This window comes from Pinus tabuliformis, chromosome 7 (genome assembly GCF_031772625.1).
Source record: "Pinus tabuliformis cultivar Carrire ecotype Pingquan chromosome 7, CPIR1, whole genome shotgun sequence".
Classification (NCBI taxonomy): domain Eukaryota; kingdom Viridiplantae; phylum Streptophyta; class Pinopsida; order Pinales; family Pinaceae; genus Pinus; species Pinus tabuliformis.
Window position 1 is genome coordinate 1385345668 of NC_142293.1, and position 18706 is coordinate 1385364373.

General features: G+C 36.6%; 1 protein-coding gene across 8 annotated transcripts in view; it reads right to left on the minus strand.

Annotated features, from left to right (window-relative positions):
• Positions 1-7336: 7336 nt before the first annotated feature.
• Positions 7337-18706, minus strand: part of SSE1 (shrunken seed protein (SSE1)) — a 118742-nt gene continuing 107372 nt past the window's right edge. For 7 of the 8 annotated variants that reach the window (XR_016267003.1, XR_016267005.1, XR_016267004.1 and 4 more), the window contains one exon: positions 9049-9623. The gene's annotated coding sequence lies outside the window, so the exon portion shown is untranslated. Of the gene's footprint in view, positions 7667-9048; positions 9624-18706 lie in introns of those variants that run through there. The other variant, XR_016267008.1, reaches the window with a different exon arrangement.

An 18706-nucleotide genomic window follows, 5' to 3' on the forward strand; every position in this document is an offset into this window, starting at 1 on the left:
TTGATCGAACGATCATCCGATTCTGACATGTATTTATGGAGATATGAATTTATTTGTATATACTTGACAATTTGTCAAGTTCGACCAGCAAGATAAAGTGTGTGGCACACCCCCAGCTTAACCTCAACGATTCATATAAAAGGAAGATACCTTGTGGCATTATTTCACATCATATCAACACTCATCTTCTCTCTCCTAATCTCATTCGGCTAGCGTGAGAGCAGTTTCTCTCACATGTGCAAGAGGAAAGACGATAATCTGTTTTAGGGCAGCATTGACTTTCTGGGAAGCATTGACTTTTCTGGGTTGCGTTGACCAAGGAGCATGGGTGTTATTTGATGCATTGACCAAGAGTTGACTTGCACATGCTGTTTGGGTGTTGCGTTGACTAGCGTTGACCAAATTGTTGACTAGTGTTGATTGGTTAGGGTTGGCCACAGGCTGCTAATTATTGATTGTTGTTTTGACCATTGATTGAGGGTTGTTTTGAGCTGCCGAAGTTTTGTGTTGAAGACCGAGTTCTTCAAGGTTGACTAGAGGTCAATCTGGAGCTATTTGACTAGCATTGACTTTGTTGGTTGCTAATTTATTATTGCTGATATAAAATATCATACTTGTGATATTGTACTATCTCTCTCTCTCTACTGAATTATTGAAGATTATAGAAGAATTGATCAAAGGGTTTCCCCACACTGGGGTTTATCCCTAGCTAGCCGCCACATCTAGTGTCTCTTGTCTTGGCTTGTCTTCTGTCGATTTATTTATGTTCTATCAGCATTTTACTTTATGTTAATGTGATTGCTAAACAATGAAATTGACATTGGGCTAATAAGAATAAATTGAAGTAAATTGCTTTAAGCATAGAACATACCATAACTTAACAATACATGTGCATGTGAGGAGACACTACATCAACATAGTAAGCTCATGAACTTTTATTATGGAGGAGATATTTTAGCTAAGGAGAAATATGTTTTTCATCCAAGGGGAATACCTCCCTGACTAAGAGGGAGTGTTGATTTTTTGTAAATTCGAGAGCTATTCCCTCATTTCTAAAGGGTCTTCAAGTTGGCCCTAGATGCATTATACAATTTTTTATATTATTAAGACAAGTTGACCTAGAATGAAAACAACTTAGCCAACCAGTGAAGGGACATGTCCCTTAGGTTGTCACACCTCTTTGACAAGTATAAATAAGATGAAGTGATGTCTCAATGGAAGACCAAGCAAGAGGAAGTCTTTCTCTTTCTTCATCACCAATTTTGACCAGCATTCTTGAGTCTGCACATGTGAGAAAAATTTGAGCTTGACCACAGCTAATTGACAAAGTTGACAAAGCTTACCAGTAGAGGTTTGATCTGATTTGACCACAGGGCATTAACTGAATCTGACCACAATATGACCACGGGTTTTACCACAAAACATAGACCATTGACTACAAATGACCACACACTGTTGACTACAGGGCCGAACTTGACCGAAGACCAAAGTTTGACTTTTGATTGTTTTTTACCAACATTAAATAGCTACTAAATTTGACCAAATTGACTAGTGTTAGACTTGGATTATTGGCACAAATTTCTAGACAAAGTTCTTTTTGTAACCTTGCTAACAAAGAGAAAAATCTCATAGAAAAGATTGTTGGGTTTTCTCCCAAGGTTGGGTTTCCCAGGTGAAAAATTTTGTCTATTATGCATGATTTTCTTTCTGTGATCTTTTTTATTTATGTTGCATTTACTATTGAGATTTTTTGAGTGTAATTATTCAATGATAGCAGTGGCATAAAATATTGTGTTAATTATATTCTATTGCACTTGTTATAGAATTTCAACATGGTATCAAAGCTTTGTTGAAAGAGCAGCCACTGAAGTAACCCTAAGAGATAGTAATCAACAACTTGATTGGATTTTACATATCTTGTCAAAATGGTGTCAAGTCTCAGAGTAGAAGACATGTTGGATGGTGCTACTAATTTCAGATCTTAGAAGACAAGGTTACGCCTTGTCTCGGAAGTCATTCCATAGCTAGAGGGATCCGAGGAGAAATCTAGACATAAGAAGGATGAAGCCAAGACTAAGAGAATCTTGATAGATTCTATAAAGGACCACTTGATTCAACATGTTGTTGAGTTGATGACTACCATGCTTTGGTGGGACTGTTCCAAGTGACAACACTAGCAGGAAACTAACCTTGAGGCATCAACTTCATATCATCATGATGAATAGATCAAATTCTATTGTCTCTTATCTAATGAGAGTTTCTTAGTTGAGATATGAACTTGGATGCATTGGAGATATCATTGATAATCCAAAGCTTGGTATAATAACTCTTAATGGATTTCCTTCCTCATGGGATCCATTTGTTCAGGGAATTTGTGCATGAGAAAATCTTCCCGAGTTTGATAAGCTATGGACTAATTGTGTTTAAGAGGAGGGAAGATTTTTGTCCAAGAACCACTATGAAGAAACTCAAGCCCTTGCAGCTCACGCAAGGAAAGGAAAAGGAAGAAGAAATTTCGGAAAGTTTGATAAGAAGAATACAAGTAGAAGACTAGCTCCAGTTTAGGATCAAAAAAAGAAGGATATGTTAAAAATCAGGTGCTTCAATTGTCATGATTTTGGACATTGTGCCTCCTATTGTCTTCAAAAGAAAAAAGGAAAAGTAGCATGCATAAACAGTTAATGTTGATGATGATGATTAACATCAACCGGAAAAGAAGAAAAAGGAATCTAGACTTGATGAGATTGCAGAAGGAATTTAGAAAGAATTCTTGTTTTGAAATTCATTGATGATTATTTCCCATGAAGACCAAATATAAGGTCATCAACAAGGTCCAAGAGTTCAAGGCTCATGTAGAAAACTTGACAAGGAAGAAGATCAAGGTTTTGAGGTCAGATGATGGAGAAGAATATATTACCAAGGACTTCAATGATTTTATGCAAGGAGGCAAGGATCAAGAGGGATTTGATAGTTCCCTACAACCCTCAGCAATGTCTTCCTTAATCAAGAGATAAGTACTTCCAATCATATTTTTCTTGAATGAGTTCTTGGGGCAGTTTGAACTTTACGAGGTATATTATTTTATGTGATTTTTTACTCTATAAGTAGATAGAGAGTGTGGAGGACATTATACCTTCATCCATACATATTCTAGTGGTGGGATGAATGGGCCAAGAGTTCAAATAAGATCTTTGGATCAGTGGGGTGGTACTAATTAACCATATTCTTGTGGAAAATTAAATTTGGTTCATCACCGTCATCCTTGAAACTGTACATTCTATTTTATACATATTATTTTGCCTGTGTGGTTGAAAGAATCATATAGCATTTGCAATGAAATTCGGTTAATTTATAAATCTAGTTTATGCATGTGTGTTGGTGTGTGAAAGAGAGATAAAGAGAGAACTTAAATTCCCAAATGCTTGAAATATTTGTAGTTTGCAGTAGTGTTATGGACCAAATAACCCAAATAGTATAGAAACGGAAAAAATAGGTAATGATGCCTGGGGAATGATAAAAAGTGAATGACTAACAATGCCACTTTGAAAGGGCAACCTCCTTTAAACCTAACATTTACAAATAATGCATGATCCATAAAGTTATGTATCCTTGGTATAAAAGAGACAGTGCAATCACAAATAATGAGCCAACTATTAAAGACGACAATAATATAAAAATAGCAACATAATGGTCCAATGCATAAGGGCTTAACATGCTCATCCCCTTAAAACAAGCATTGAACTCAATGTTTGATTAGTCGTGGATGTTTTTGTATGATGAACTAATCCTTCTAAGTTGTATCTTTGGTCATTAGGTTCTTTCAATTGATGAGGAATTCCATAATAGTTATTCACATGTTCTTTCACTTGGTAGGTTCTTGCACTTCTATTGCTCATACAAAGAGAATGTATGGCTTCTCCCCATGATAATGGTATTCATACAAAGACTATAATGTTTCTCCCCATGATAATGGTCTTATTTCAAGAACTCATACTCAAATGGACCAAAATTGAGATCTATATCTACTCATATGATTCCTCCTTCTAACCCCTTTTGAATCACAATAAATTGAGCTTCCAATCAAAATTTTTGATACTTTCAAGGTTGACACAACTTATAACACCTTGTGATAGGGCCTTCTTTGCTAGACAGACTTGAACTTGTTATAACTTTCCCAATTATAATCTAATATTGCTGAATTTTTACAAAATGTACTATGAAATATCATTTTCAGCCTCCAAGTGATCTGCTACAATTTGGACCTTCCAAAAGAATGTTATGGTGGAATTATCAAAACTTCTTGCTTTTTCCATATTCAAGAAAGTGAACTTGTATGGTCTATCACATTGACCTTTTTAATATTTAATGATGTGAAATTTTAACCTGTAATAAATTGATTTGTCTTTTTTCCAATGTCATCGATGTTTCTTCAATTAAACCTTACAATCTTCATGTGTTTGCTTTATTAGAGCCACTTGTTTAATCCTAGTTTGAGGACTAAAGAAAAACTTTTAACATGAACTCTAAAATTATGGTGAACAAGATTCTAAAATTTACTAAATGTACTTCACTCTTTCATCTAAACATCTTGAAATTTCCTTGCAATTCCAATGATCCAAAAAAAAGATTAGTAAAAATGTTAGGATGACTCATTTGGAGTCAAACCAAGAATTGCCCACATTAACACCAAATGCCATGGACTAATCACCCTAAAATAACATAGACATGGAAAATATAAGTAATGCCACACATTAAAAATGATAAAGGTGAGAATGACACTTCGAGGGAGCTACCATATTTACACCTTTTATTTACAATGACTCTTTGGTGATCCCTAAAACTAGATCTCATTTGTATAAATAAAAAACAAAGCCTACTAGTTGCAAATAATGAATTGACCAATAATGACAGCAATAATATAATAATAGCACAATGGCCCAAGACCTAGGGACTTAACAAGTGGGCTAACCTTGCTCTTATGATAAAGAGGCAGGATAACTTGTGATCCTTGGTCCAATGAAGAAGCGCATGTTAAATAAATGTGGGAGGATGCTATGGTATGGGAATATAACCATGGAAAAATATTTTGCAGTGCAAGGCAATCTACAAAACCAAGTCCTATTTAGATGGTGGTATTGATAAGCATAATTTTCAATAGGGTTCACTAAAGGATTCCCTCAAAAAGAGTGTATGAATTACATTAAGACCTTTGCTCTCATTGCCAAGATGAACAACATTTGGATCATGTTTTCACTTGTTGCTAGTTTCTAATGGGGGGTTCACTAGATAGATGTCAAGTGTATCTTTCTTAATGCAGATCTGTGTGAGGAAATTTAGATATATCATTGCTTTAATTTTGTTGATGTTGGTACTTCTTTACTTGTCTATAACTTAATTGTAAAATTTTCTTTTTACATCCTAAGTATGCTCTTTATTTAGTGAAGGACCATATGGAAGATTGTACATGTTCCCCTACTCTTTTGATTAAACAATGAATTACTCATTGTACCCCTCTAAAGGTCGGCGCCACTTTCTATGCGCATTGTTGGGATAGCCTCAACTATTTGACTCATAGAAAACTACATATTATTGTCAACAACACTTCTACATACATGCAAGACACAAGGGAAAGTCATGTGAAGAAAACAAAGCAAAGCCTTAGATGCATTAAGGGTTACCTTTTGGGCATAAGGATACATTGTGATCCAAATCGGATCATTATATTATTTTTCATCTATCGTGATGCTTTCAAAGTGGAAAAATTGGAGGAATCGACGCACAAGGTCAATTTTACCAACGGGTTCCAATTTGAAGATTTGAGGTCTAAAACATTTTGGAGTCATTTTAAGGCATTAAACGATGTTATTGGGAGAGAATATTTCACTTGTGCCAAAACCTATGTTGTTGTTCTATACTCAATGACCTTTTCAATGATGCAAGAATCACATCAATCAAAGTTTATATGCAAAAGTTATGCCCCCCACAAGTTAACCTACCATGTTGTCCATCATGATACAAGTGGATGCGATGTCAGCGCTCGTTACTAATGTATATGAGGCTAGCCACGTGTCGACTTTAAAGAAGACTCTACAAGGTTCAACCTTGTAACTCTAGTTAACAATGAGGGAGTCAAACCTTTACCCCTAGTCAGCTTAAGATGGATAACACTATAGCATGGTCAAACTTATTCAAACATACAATAACAATCATCAATATTAAACTTTGTACAAGAAAAAATAACCCGAAGTTAATTCATAAAACTACCAAAAGAGCGAAATTATAGAAAGCCCTTAAGTCCAAATCTTCATGCCAACCACACACACATGATTGTAGCACTTGTAAACTCATTAATAATAACATATTTGAAACAAGCATGAAATAATTGCAACATTGTTATTTTTAAGCTACTTACATGGTTCAAATAGAATATTAAATTGTAAACTTGATCAACTTTTAGGCTTGGATGCATAAAATATCCACCAATTGAGTCCCAAGAAATGAAATTAATTCAAAAATTGTTGAATAATAACTCAAGAAATTCTCTAAGTGAATTTGCATTGTCCATCAACTTTTCTGTTCTTCTTATCTAAAATGATACACTCATTACATCATTATTGTACAAAATGTTAGCAATATGTCAATTAGCTTCATCGCACTGTACTCTCCAAGGAAAAAATGATTAAGAACCATTTATTTTTTATTATTTTTTGTTTAGAGGTCAGGACCTTTGGTGATATATGATGGTGTCTAATATATCCCTTGTCTAATGAAGATACTAGTATAGGAGTGGTAAAACAAACTTGAGATACATCATTTTCACCTCTAGATAGTTTATGGCTTCTCGTTCCTGGCAATTTTAATAGGCAAAGTCTTCCTGGCAAGTTTATTTACCATGTTAGCAGCTTTGTTAACATTAGGAATTTGAAAAGTTTTATACATCTAAAGTGTGATCCTTATTTCTTACAATACTTTCTGTTGATCACTGATGCTTTCTACCATTTACACTTATGGTTTTCCTCTTATACATCTTTGCTCATGTATATTCATTTTATTCTAAATTTTAAATTTTAATATGCTAATATAGAATTACATCACCATGTATCCTAAAATATCTTAAAATTTTGGACATATAGGTGGTCAAAAAGGTGGTCAATTTTGAACATTTTGATTAACAATCTACTCACATGATCTCACAAAACATGTTGGTCTATTAAAAGAGTTAGCTTTCAGTTTTCAAAATCTCTCAAGGAATTACTTAAAAAATCTGTTTAAAAAAAGAAGTATCGCAAAGTCCACACTTCCCATCAAAGATACCACAAACATAGCCTGCACATCGTAAAGATGCAATCGACACAATTTCATTCTCAAGAATTTGGAGAGATTTCTTAAAATGTTGTTCCATTTTACCAACGACATTACAAGGTCCCCCTTCCCCGTTATGGAAATATTATGATGAGTTGTACCCAAGTTACAATAAGAATATCCAACATTATACTCGAAAGCAATTTAGCTGAAACAATGTCCCTGGGGTATCAATTTTGCCCAATTCGACCAAGATGCGCAGAGCCTCCTTTAAAAAGTATCGTATACAACACAAGCAAGACTCCTGCTTGCATGGATGAGACAACCCGAAGAGGAAAGCACTGGCTGAAAGTATTAAACACCCCTATTTTACCATTAAGCAAAAAAATCAGTTATAATACCAATACTTAAATAAATAATGTAATAAATTTTCCACTTATACAAATAAATACAATAGGTATCCGCAGAGGAATGTAAAACCAATAATCATGTCTCTTCATAAAATAATTAAAATAATAATAAAACACATTATAAATAACATGTATAAAATTCTCGCTTTAAACTGACCAAGCCAAAGTAAACATATATTGTTCATTTACGTACCTTACCACTGCTTTCGCCAAATCCAAGGAAAACATAAATGCTGAGTTATTTTCTACAAATTTTCCTATTTGATAAAATATGATTGCAACAGTAAACGAATTCCATGTTTTCAAAATATAAGATATTTAGCTTATGTAATGTATTGCCAAATGCAGTTAGTTAAAAGTAAATTGAAAGAAATATAAGATATTTTAATAATAGTTTATGTAATATATTAACAAATGTGGCTAGTTTTAAGAATAATAATAAATTGAAAGAAATGGTAACAGAACTTTTGTTAGTGTATAGAATTGATTTTGAAAGATATTCATATAAAAAGTTTTAAGGGTTTGTTCAATTAGTTAAGATAAGTTGTCAATGACTAGGTCAAAGGTTACAGGTTTAAATCTGGTCGATTTTCTTGGAGTTACCAACCGTTATTGTGGTTAATGGTTTACCCTCCATCCAAATATTCTGGGGAAGAGAATCATACACGATTTTATTTAGAACCAAAAAAACTCTTAAATGTTTCTGGCCAGATCCTCTCTGCTCTTGTTTATATGCAGTGTAATTGCAGCTGATCAAAGCAATACTCAGAATAATAGTATTTAAATATCCAAATAGAATGCTCTAAAAATGCAAGTTTGAAATAGAACGAGTAAAAGGCAGCTGGACTAAAATCAACAAATCTTTCTGGCATAATTTAGTTTACTGCTCAATTATTTTTCTCCAGAAATAGACGCAACACTACAGTTGTACAATAGGATCTGAGATTATTGGTGGTTATCTTAAATAGGGATTTCCCAAAAGCAGAATAAAGTCCTCAATGCATTGCAAAAGAAAGGAGGAACTTACGAAACTCAGAATACTTGGCTTATATTTTCCCAAACTCGTGTTGCAAAACAAGACTATCCAAGCAAGGATCGCTAAAAATGTTCTGAATCTTTTGATATAGGAGGATGTAACTACCACACAAAAGTCGTAAGGCTCACCACATAAATATACAAATAACTATTTGCACACACATCCAAACTTTGATCAATTCATATTGAATGTAGCAAAGCCTATACAATTCCTCGAGACAATCCCTGAAGATAATACTTGCTTTTTCCTTGAGCTGTGACCATTAAACAGACAAATGACGAAAACTTTAGTTTCCGTAAATAAGAACAAAATAACACAGACATTTTGATATAAATAGATAAACAGTGATATACATGCTACAAAAAAACCAGGGAATTTGACTCTGAAATCTTGAGCCGTGATTCCCTTTGCCCAGTTTTTACTGAAAATTATATTTAATTCATCATTCAGAATACAGAAACGGTGCCACAAAGAACAGGCTTCGTGTAACATTGCTCATGCAGGCATTTAACTGATTCCATCCACAAGCCAGCCAGCTGCTGTATGCTGCCATACTATTCTTCTCAGAAATGTTTGAGAACTCAGGTGAAAAACAAGATATTGAACACCTTTAGAGATCAACATCTCCATTTTATAGTTTTTGTTCATCTTAAAAATTTCAGATGGCAGCCTAACTATCTTATTGCTACAATTTTACAACCTTATTCATATATCTCAGGCATCCAACCTACTTAACTTCGTTGAAGCCTTTGAAGTTGGTGCTAATTCATAAATTGAGAAAGAATAACATAAGCAAATACTTCAGGACAGCTGAAGCATTGAGAAATAACCCTTCAGAGATGGTCCAGGAAGTAGCATAATCTCAACTATTTTATCTGCAACAGTACCATTCAAAAATAAATACAGCAAATTGGTGATCTGAAAGCTTGCCTATAAGCCAATCTACAAATAGATACATGACAGAGTACTTTATTCTGCTTTAGGATATATGCAAAACTCCCAGAGTTTCCCAGTTACAAAAATACTTCAGAAAGTAGGTATCCAATTATGTTTAAGTTGATATGCATAAACATGTTACAAAGCATGTAAATTGTTTTACATTAATGTGTGTTCTCTGGTTTTTGTGTGGGAAGATCTCATATACAGACCAAACAAAGTCTATTAAACAACGTATGCAGCTTTCTTGTACTCCATGATGGCAAAAAGCATACTGCATCATGCCAAGTGAGACATACCGATCTAAAAGAAAAAGCCTGAATATTGATAGATGCTTGCATTTACCATAATTTACTGTAAACCTGAAGTTGATCAAAACCAACCTGCCCATAAATATTGAACTTTCTATCAAGAAATGAAATGCTCTTCTCATTGTAACTCCACATCTATTGAAATTAGAAAGAAAGCCTCCTTATATAAATTATGGAGATTGAGAAACTGCATATGATGAAAGTCGTGCTTGCCACCATTTGATCATTCAATAAGTATATATTTGTTAGAACACGGGACACAACTCTCAAAATTAGGTATTAAAATCTTTGGGAATAAGGTTAAGTAGGTATATTGAAAAGTTCAGATGTCTTAGAGCCACTGATTCAAGGTTGATTTGAGAAACCTAGGGGAAGTTTGGAGGAAGTTTTGTGGATTGAATAAAAGGTCGCATCATAATGGGTTTCTGACCACTCATCCCTATAACAGCTAACCTATTCTTAGATCATTTAAGGCAAATCCAATTGCAGAACATCAATTAACATATGAACATTCCAAGCAAGTACTCAACTTCCCAGGTAGCCGAGTTGTTTTTCAGGGAGGTGTTCAGGCTGCATGGGTTGCCTAAGACTATTGTCAATGATAGGGACAGCAGATTCATGGGTGGATTCTGGTAGGAGCTATTCCGCCTTGTGGGCACTGAGCTTACACCCAACAAGAGCTACCACCCCCAGACGGATGGCCAGACAGAGATAGTGAACAAATGGTTGGAGGGCTACCTGCACAACTATGTGACCGGGTAGCAAAGAGTGTGGGTGAAGTGGCTACACCTTGGGGAGTATTGCTACAACACCACTTATCACATGTCCATAGGTATGTCACCCTTTCGTGCTCTATATGGTTATGATGCACTAACTTTTGTTGATATGGTCTTTGGAGACAGTCGGGCCCCAGGGGCCAAGGATTGGATACAGGAGAGCCAAGACATCCTTAGAGCTCTCAAGGACAACTTGCAGACTGCCCAGAACCAGTAGAAGTTCTGTGTAGACAAGGGTAGAGTAGAGAGGCAGTTTGAGAAGGGGGGCTTGGTTTTTCTGAGACTTCAGCGATATAAGCAATCCACGCTAAAACAGAAGGGAGGTAAAAAGCTCAAACCCCGCATCTATGGGCCATACAGGGTGACCAGGAGGGTAGGAGAGGTAGCGTATGGGTTGGAGCTTACACCAGGAAGCAATGTGCACAACATTTTTCACGTCTCATGCCTGAAAAAGGCTATAGGGCAGCAACTGACAGCTACTATAGAGCTACCACCCCTGGATGATGAGGGGCATTTGGTTTTGACGTCGGAGGCTATCTTATAGGAAAGGGAAAGGAAGCTTAGGAGCAAGACAATCAAGGAGTTCCTTGTGAGATGGAAAGACTTGCCCGAGGAGGATGCCACTTGGGAAGGGGAGTAAATTTTGCAGCGTCCAGCATTTCAGTTGCTGAAGGACAAGCAACATTTGGAAGGGGAGGACTGTCATGTCCCCAAGAAATAAATTAGCTAAGATGAATTCCCAATTTTGCAATTTTTATACTCGATAAGAATTTTGGCATTTGGACTTAGGAGAAATGGGGTTAGGAAACTTAATTTAATTTTTGCAAAGGGAAGAAAGACCAACTTACTAGAAAATGAAAAATTAAAAGGTTGGCAAGTAGTGTGGGCCACACAAAGAGGGAAATCGAACCGTTAGGAGAATTCGATCCACAAGGAGGGAAAGACTCAAGGGGGGGTCAAATTAGTGGGACCCTATTAATTTATGGTATGTTCTATGCTTAGAGCAGTTTACTTCAATTTCTTCTTATTAGCCACTGTTTAGCAATCACATTAACATATAGTAAAATGCAGATAGAACATTAATAGATCGACAAAAAACAAGCCAAGACAAGAGACACCAGATGTGGCAGCTAGCCAGGGACAAACCCCAATGTGGGGAAACCCTTTGATCAATTCTTCTATAATCTTCAATAGTTCAGCAGAGAGAGAAATAGTACAAATACATAAATCTGTAATTTTAGGACAGCAGCAGCAAACCCTAACCAGCAAAGTCAAAGCTGGTCAAACAAGATAGAAATGACCTCCAATATACTTGGTCAATATCCCAGTCAACTAGGCCTCCAATAGCAAGAAGAGGCAGCCCATAAACAGTCCGAAAAACCCAGTCAAACGCAGTCAACCTGCTGCCACAAACTAGGGCAGTCAATGCTGGTCAAACTAGAGGTCAGAATGCCTCGGTTTGTGTGCCAGAATTTGAGGCCTGCCTAGGAGAGACAGACACACCAAAACCGCAGCCTTGAAATGTCCACGCTGGTCAACGATGGTCAAAGAGACCACCTGCAGCTTCCACGTCCTCCTTTCTGCGTCTTCCTTCCTTGCCCTTCTGTGTCCTCCTTCTTCCCACGTGTGAGTTGCTCCTTGTGTAAACCCAATCGACTAAGGAGAGAGAGAGAAGAATGTGAGAGATGAGATGAGTGAATAATGCCTCAACCTCACCTGTATTTATATGAAGCATTGAGCATGTGTGCAACACATTTAACTGTTGGCCGACCTTGACAATTTGTCTAGTAAATACAAATAAATTCATATCTCCATAAATACTTGTCGGAATCGGATGATCGTTAGATCAATCCTACACCTCTCGAGCCTCGACAAGAGGAATCCAAGAAAAATATCAGCTGCCATAAATGAGATGACCCACATGGAGTTTGGCCCTAGTTGCCAATTTTAACAGACCCACAAGGAAGAGAAGGGGCAACGGCAATAAAGAGGAAAAGCAAGCTAATTTTTGGGGTTCTTTATTTGTACATCTTACATTGAGAGTTTGCTTGAGTTATTTAGCCAAGTTAACTGGTGTTGTTTAGAGCAGGGATTTCCAAGTAGAAAATCCCAACTCACTTTTGGTGAACTAAGAGTGTCACCCTAGGAGAGATTCAGAGTTGATTGGAGAGTTGATTGTTAGACATTGTGAGCCTGTTTAGACATCATCTCAACTAGTTCGAGCTTAAAGGAGGACGCAAGGCCAGAAATTCGTATCACTGAGTTGAGGGGTTTCCAAGGGAGTTTCAGGTGGAGAATTTGGAGAAATAATTCTTGAGGGAGGACAAGCTTTTGTGGTAGATAGCAAGGTTGGGAACAACTGCTATAGGGAGAGTCAAATCCGTCCTTTCTAGGGCCAGCGCAATAATTTTCCCGACAGGGATTCACGGGCCAGAATTACAACAAGGAGAAGATCATTTGAAGCAGGGATTTTGACCTAATTTTCTAGGGAGGAATTTCAGAGTTTAGCAGCCATTTGTAGGGAAGAATCAGAGGTAACTAGTAGCTATTCTCTGGGAGGGACGAAGAACCAATGAAAAAAGAATTAGCACCAATTTTGGGTAATTCTAGAAGGTCGGAATTAGCCCAAAACATTTGTGGGTTTTGTTGGTCTAGAATAGAGGAGCCTATCTCCAATTTTGCAGAATTTTTGGAGGAGTTTTGAGGCCCCAAATCACAGGTTGCCTCCAGCAGCAATTGCAGACATCCTCTTTGAGCCCTTCATTGAGTTTGTCATTGTTCCTTTAAATAGTAGCCTTGTCTTCTTATGTGATCCCCTTTTAATGTCCTTTCTTGATCTCCTTTTTCCTCAATAGAGCCTTAAACCTATCTTTTTCCTTCTTTTTCACCCAAGCTCTGATACCATGTTAGAAAATCAGAAAGGCAGAAAGATTTTCTTTAGTTGCTAATTACTCGTGATATCTTTGAATTCTTTGTATCTTTCTTATGTTCTTCTTTTATCTTAGTTCAACAAGCAATTATCAAAACAAAATATGAAGACTAGGGACACCAAATGTAGGCGGACAGCCAAGGCTAAAACCCAGTCAAGAACTCTTCCTTCAGTAATTCAAATTGAGATGGACCAAGACCCTAGACCAACAGACTTTCCTCCTCCTCCACCAAGTCATCCTTCCAAGATGATATAGTAGTCTCTCCTTATCCAGCATCTCTAGCCCAGCAACAATCCAGAAATTCGACTTCCCGGTTGCAGCATTTCGACCTCCTACAGCAAAATTTTGGCCTCCTAGTTACTGCAGAATTTCGGCCCCCTTCCAACAACTACACAGCTTCACATGTGTGGGAAAGAGAGAGAGAATTTTGAATTTTATGCTTGAAAGAGTGCTCCTTTGCTATCCTTCTTCTCCTCCTTCCTCGAATTTTGGGCCTTTTCTTGGCCCAGTTACTGCAGATCGAACTTGTTGTGAGTGAGTAACAAATGAGGTCGAGTTGCTGCCTTTATATAGTGATTCTACTGCCTAGTTTTAGGCTGACTTGTCCAGTAAAGAGGCCGACTTAGTGGAGGAGGCCTAGAAGACTCATTTTAATATAAAATAAATTTCTTTCTTGACAAATAATTCCCAAGAAGGGTTCTTTACATTATGACATGGACAAGGACACTTGACACAAACACTAGAAGCCTGCAATGGAGCCTCTGACCTAAAAATAATTGACCCAAGCATGAAACCCCTGCTATAATAAGTCAATTTTATTAATAATAAAATTTATTTTTCTTTCTTTTCATAAATATATTACATCATGACTCAAGTACAATTATGAAGACCGAACCTAGCTACATTCTTCAACAAATTCTTCCCGTGGTATTGAAGATTGTTGACATGTAATTTCCCTCTATCTAAGCTTTAACAAGGTTCCTCTTTAGGGTGCACATAGTCTTTTGAGGTTGCCACTAAGGGTCTCTTATGTCAAAAACCTTATAGTCTATTGGAAAATTAGAAAGGCAGTAAAGATTTTCTTGATCTTGATAATTACTTGCGATGTTTCTTATTATTACGATTCTATATATCTTCTTTCTTTAGTTCATCAAGCAATTACCAAAAGCAGCAGCACATAAAACAATGGACACAAGATGTAGGCACATGCCGCGGCAAAACCCCCCTCGAGAAGAAAACCCAGTCAAAGTAATGCTTCCTTTCAATAGTATTCTTTGAGACTCTTCACCCTAGACCAAGACCAGACCTTCCCTCCACACCAACTCAGCATCCAGAAGTTCGACCTCTTCCCAGCAACTTTGACTATGCAGCTAACAGCTTCCGGTAGCAATCCAACTTGGAAGACTTCGATCTCCCAATCTAGAGCACGAAATAGAGAGAGACCACCAACAAAATTTTTATTTTCCTTGACTCCTTAGACTCACCCAAACTCGCATTCACTTTGGCTTTTCCGGCAACAGACTTTCCCCGCTACCTACTTCGCTCTTCTGCCCAGCAACAAGATTTTCGCACTTCTGCCCAGTAGAGAGAATTTGAACTTGATGAGAAGTGATGATCCAAATGAATTCGATGTACTTCCTTTTATAGGCTTTTTGTGGGGTTGAATGGGACCTTAGGCCAACTTGATCTTCTCTTAGGCCGACATGGTCTGGAGGTTACATAATTCATATTTGACTCAATACTTAACCTTTTTACATGATTCAAAACCCCAAGAAGGGTCTTTTTAAATGTACAATAATTCTATAGACTCATAATAAATCCTAGAAGTCCTCAATGGGTTTGACATAAAACATGGTGACCCAAGCATGAAACCCATGCTTTAAGTCACAACAATAATAATAAAAATTCTTTTCTTTATTTTTTTGACAAGTGTATTACATAATGACTCAAGTACATTATTGAAGACCGAACATAGTTACTTTTTCCAACACTCCCTCTTAACTAGGGAGGTATTCATAATGTACAAATACAATGAAAGATCTCAAACTATATGAAAACATGAAGAACTTTTAGGCACTGCAATGACATGGACTAGATTCCTGACCAGGGCAATCTATCCAACCAATCACTCAACAATTTAGGCACCGCAATGCCATGGACTAGATTCCTAACCAGGGAAATCTATCCAAGTGGGACTAAGGTGGACTCAAGCTTTCAACCCCTCTAGGTATCATCAGGTTTACTTGCTAACCACCAACCCAAAAAATCCAGGTGTGTATCCAAGATAGAGCTCAATAATCAACACCACCTTTCCAACTTCAGGATCCAAACATTAGCACTAAGTGTCAACCAAATGTTTGCCCAGACAATGCTTCACTCACAAAGCCTCAACATCCCTAGATCCAGCAGATCAAGAATGTCCACTCTCTCCCAATCAAACTGATTGGTAACAAGCATGCTATCAAATCCTTCGAGAGATTCACCTGTACAAACACAACCCCAATCAATAATATACTTTCACGTGTATATAATCAAATACAAACCTTTGGGGTCTTACAGACAACTTGATGTTGCTTCTCCTCTTTCCATAGTAGGACTATCAACCAAATCTTGGACAGAAGATTCCTCAATCATATTTTTTACTTCCTACTTCACATGCAGCAACATATCCTCCAAAATTCATTCTTCAATTAATACCAAGCTATGCCCTCCCTCTCAACCAGGGAGCACCTCTTTATTTGAACTCCCTCTTAGTCTTAAGGACATCTCTTCTATTCATGCTTCCTCCAGGAGATCAACTTCTTCTTTTGACATCAAAGAATCTTTCGTGGCTTCCAACCATTTTATCAGAGTTATCATCATCCCCACCATGCTTATCACATCAATGAGCATTTTCACCAAGTTGAAGATTGTGTAGTTGCACACCTTCAATAGCAAGTACAACCAAATCTATAGAAGCATGATGTTAACCATATCAAAAATCCCAGAAGTATTTCAAATTTATTCATATGAGATACCCAGACTTAATTATAAACAAGAGACATATACTCTTCAACATCTTGTTAGGGACTTTATACACCCTCAACTACTTCATAACAACATTCACTCCATCTAGGGTTTCAATGTGTCTTCCAAACGTATGACAAAAATTACTACAACATATAGCAAACCCTAGAAACAATTCATATAGATCTACAAAGCATCTAACAACCTTTGAAAATACATATGCTAGACTTTTCACTAGGGATTCATACAAATCCTAGATTTTATACAAACGAATCAATCAAAGTCAATCACAACCCAACCAGCGTCCACTAGGGTTAGTTCCAAACCCCTAGATTTTCAATCAACCATCAATCAGTGACTAACATGACCAACTACTACTAGGGTTAGTTGCAAACCCTAGATTTCTGATCAATCATCAATCATATCAAACATTCAAATTTCAACAATCTTTCATAAATCTCAAACTATCATATAGTCAACATTCATCAAAGATTTCTTACTTCGACTAAGGTTCAACTCTAAAACCCTAGAATTCCATTTTCACAAATTCAACAATCTTACACAAATCTCAAATCATCATACCTCAGAGATTTTACTTTGACTAAGGTTTAACTCCAAAAACCTTAAAATTCCACAATCTCAACAATCATTAAATATATAGATCTCAGATTGTTACATTTCATACTAGACAATGTCACTACTAGGATTTAACTGCAAAACCCTAGATTTTCATTTTCAGCAATCATTTGATAGATGTCACATACTAGACAATTTAACTTCACTACGGTTTGGCTACAACACCCTAGATTTCCTAATATCATCATCCTAGAATCTCAGACAAGGATTTACATTAAATCCTAAGACTCATGACCATCAATGACTAGGTCAGCACACATATCTAGGAATTCATAACCATACATAAGTATATCATATGTCCAAAATCATAAATACATTTGACCTAGAGCAACTTAGGACTTCAACCAAAAGGACATATCTATATATATGCCTAGATTTTATCATCATGAAAAATACATTTCATATCATGTGTTAGTCAAACCCAACTTCACAACCATATCAAATAAGAGTTAGAAATACCCTCATCTTGATTATACTAGGGTTTGATCCAACAAACACACTCATACCAAGAAAACCATTTCTAAGACAATGTAAGGGTCTTGCTCACACATTCCACCAAACCCCAATGAGCTAGGGTTCCAATGTAGAAACATAGCAAACCCTATATTAACAAAACCTTAAAGGATACGGGATTTTAGACCTTATCATTCAACCATAGCAAGTTAGGATTTCCCAATCATACCAAAATCCCAAACATGACATCATCAATAAAAACTCAACTAGCATTTCACAATATCCCTAATCAACTTTTAGGATTTCAGACATTCACAATAGAATACCCTTCGGTTAGGGTTTTCCAGAACCTGTCTAGGTTTCTACATAGTCAATCAAGAATATGAATGGGGTGGGTAGATTTATCAAGAGATGAATCACCTGTTAGTTTTTTGGTAGCATCGGATGTTCTCTAGCCATGAAAATTGGTGGAGAGGCTAAGGCACATGAGTTCTAAAGAACCCATAAACTGTTTGGTGAAATTCCACCTGGATTGTATTTTATTAAAATAATTAATATTTTGAATGGGGTTCCCAAGTCTAAACTTAGGAAAATTAAAGTATTAATGGATATTAATCAAAATATGGGTGAGAATGATCTGGAAGGCGGATCAAGTCAAGTTTTAATCTTAGTCGTTGATTAGAGACTTAATCTCGGTCATTGAAGTCTCAACGAGAAAAGTATAAGGAGGAGGCTTGGGGTTCATTTAGAAACACACACGGAGAGAACGAATTGATCTAGAATTCGATTTATGGGGCTAGGAAGCTGAGAATTCGAACTGAGTGATCATTCTATCGCAGAGGGGCAAGGATAGTTCGAGAGTACTGGATAGAGAGGCGGAGAGACACTAGTGGAGGCAATGCAGCAGCTA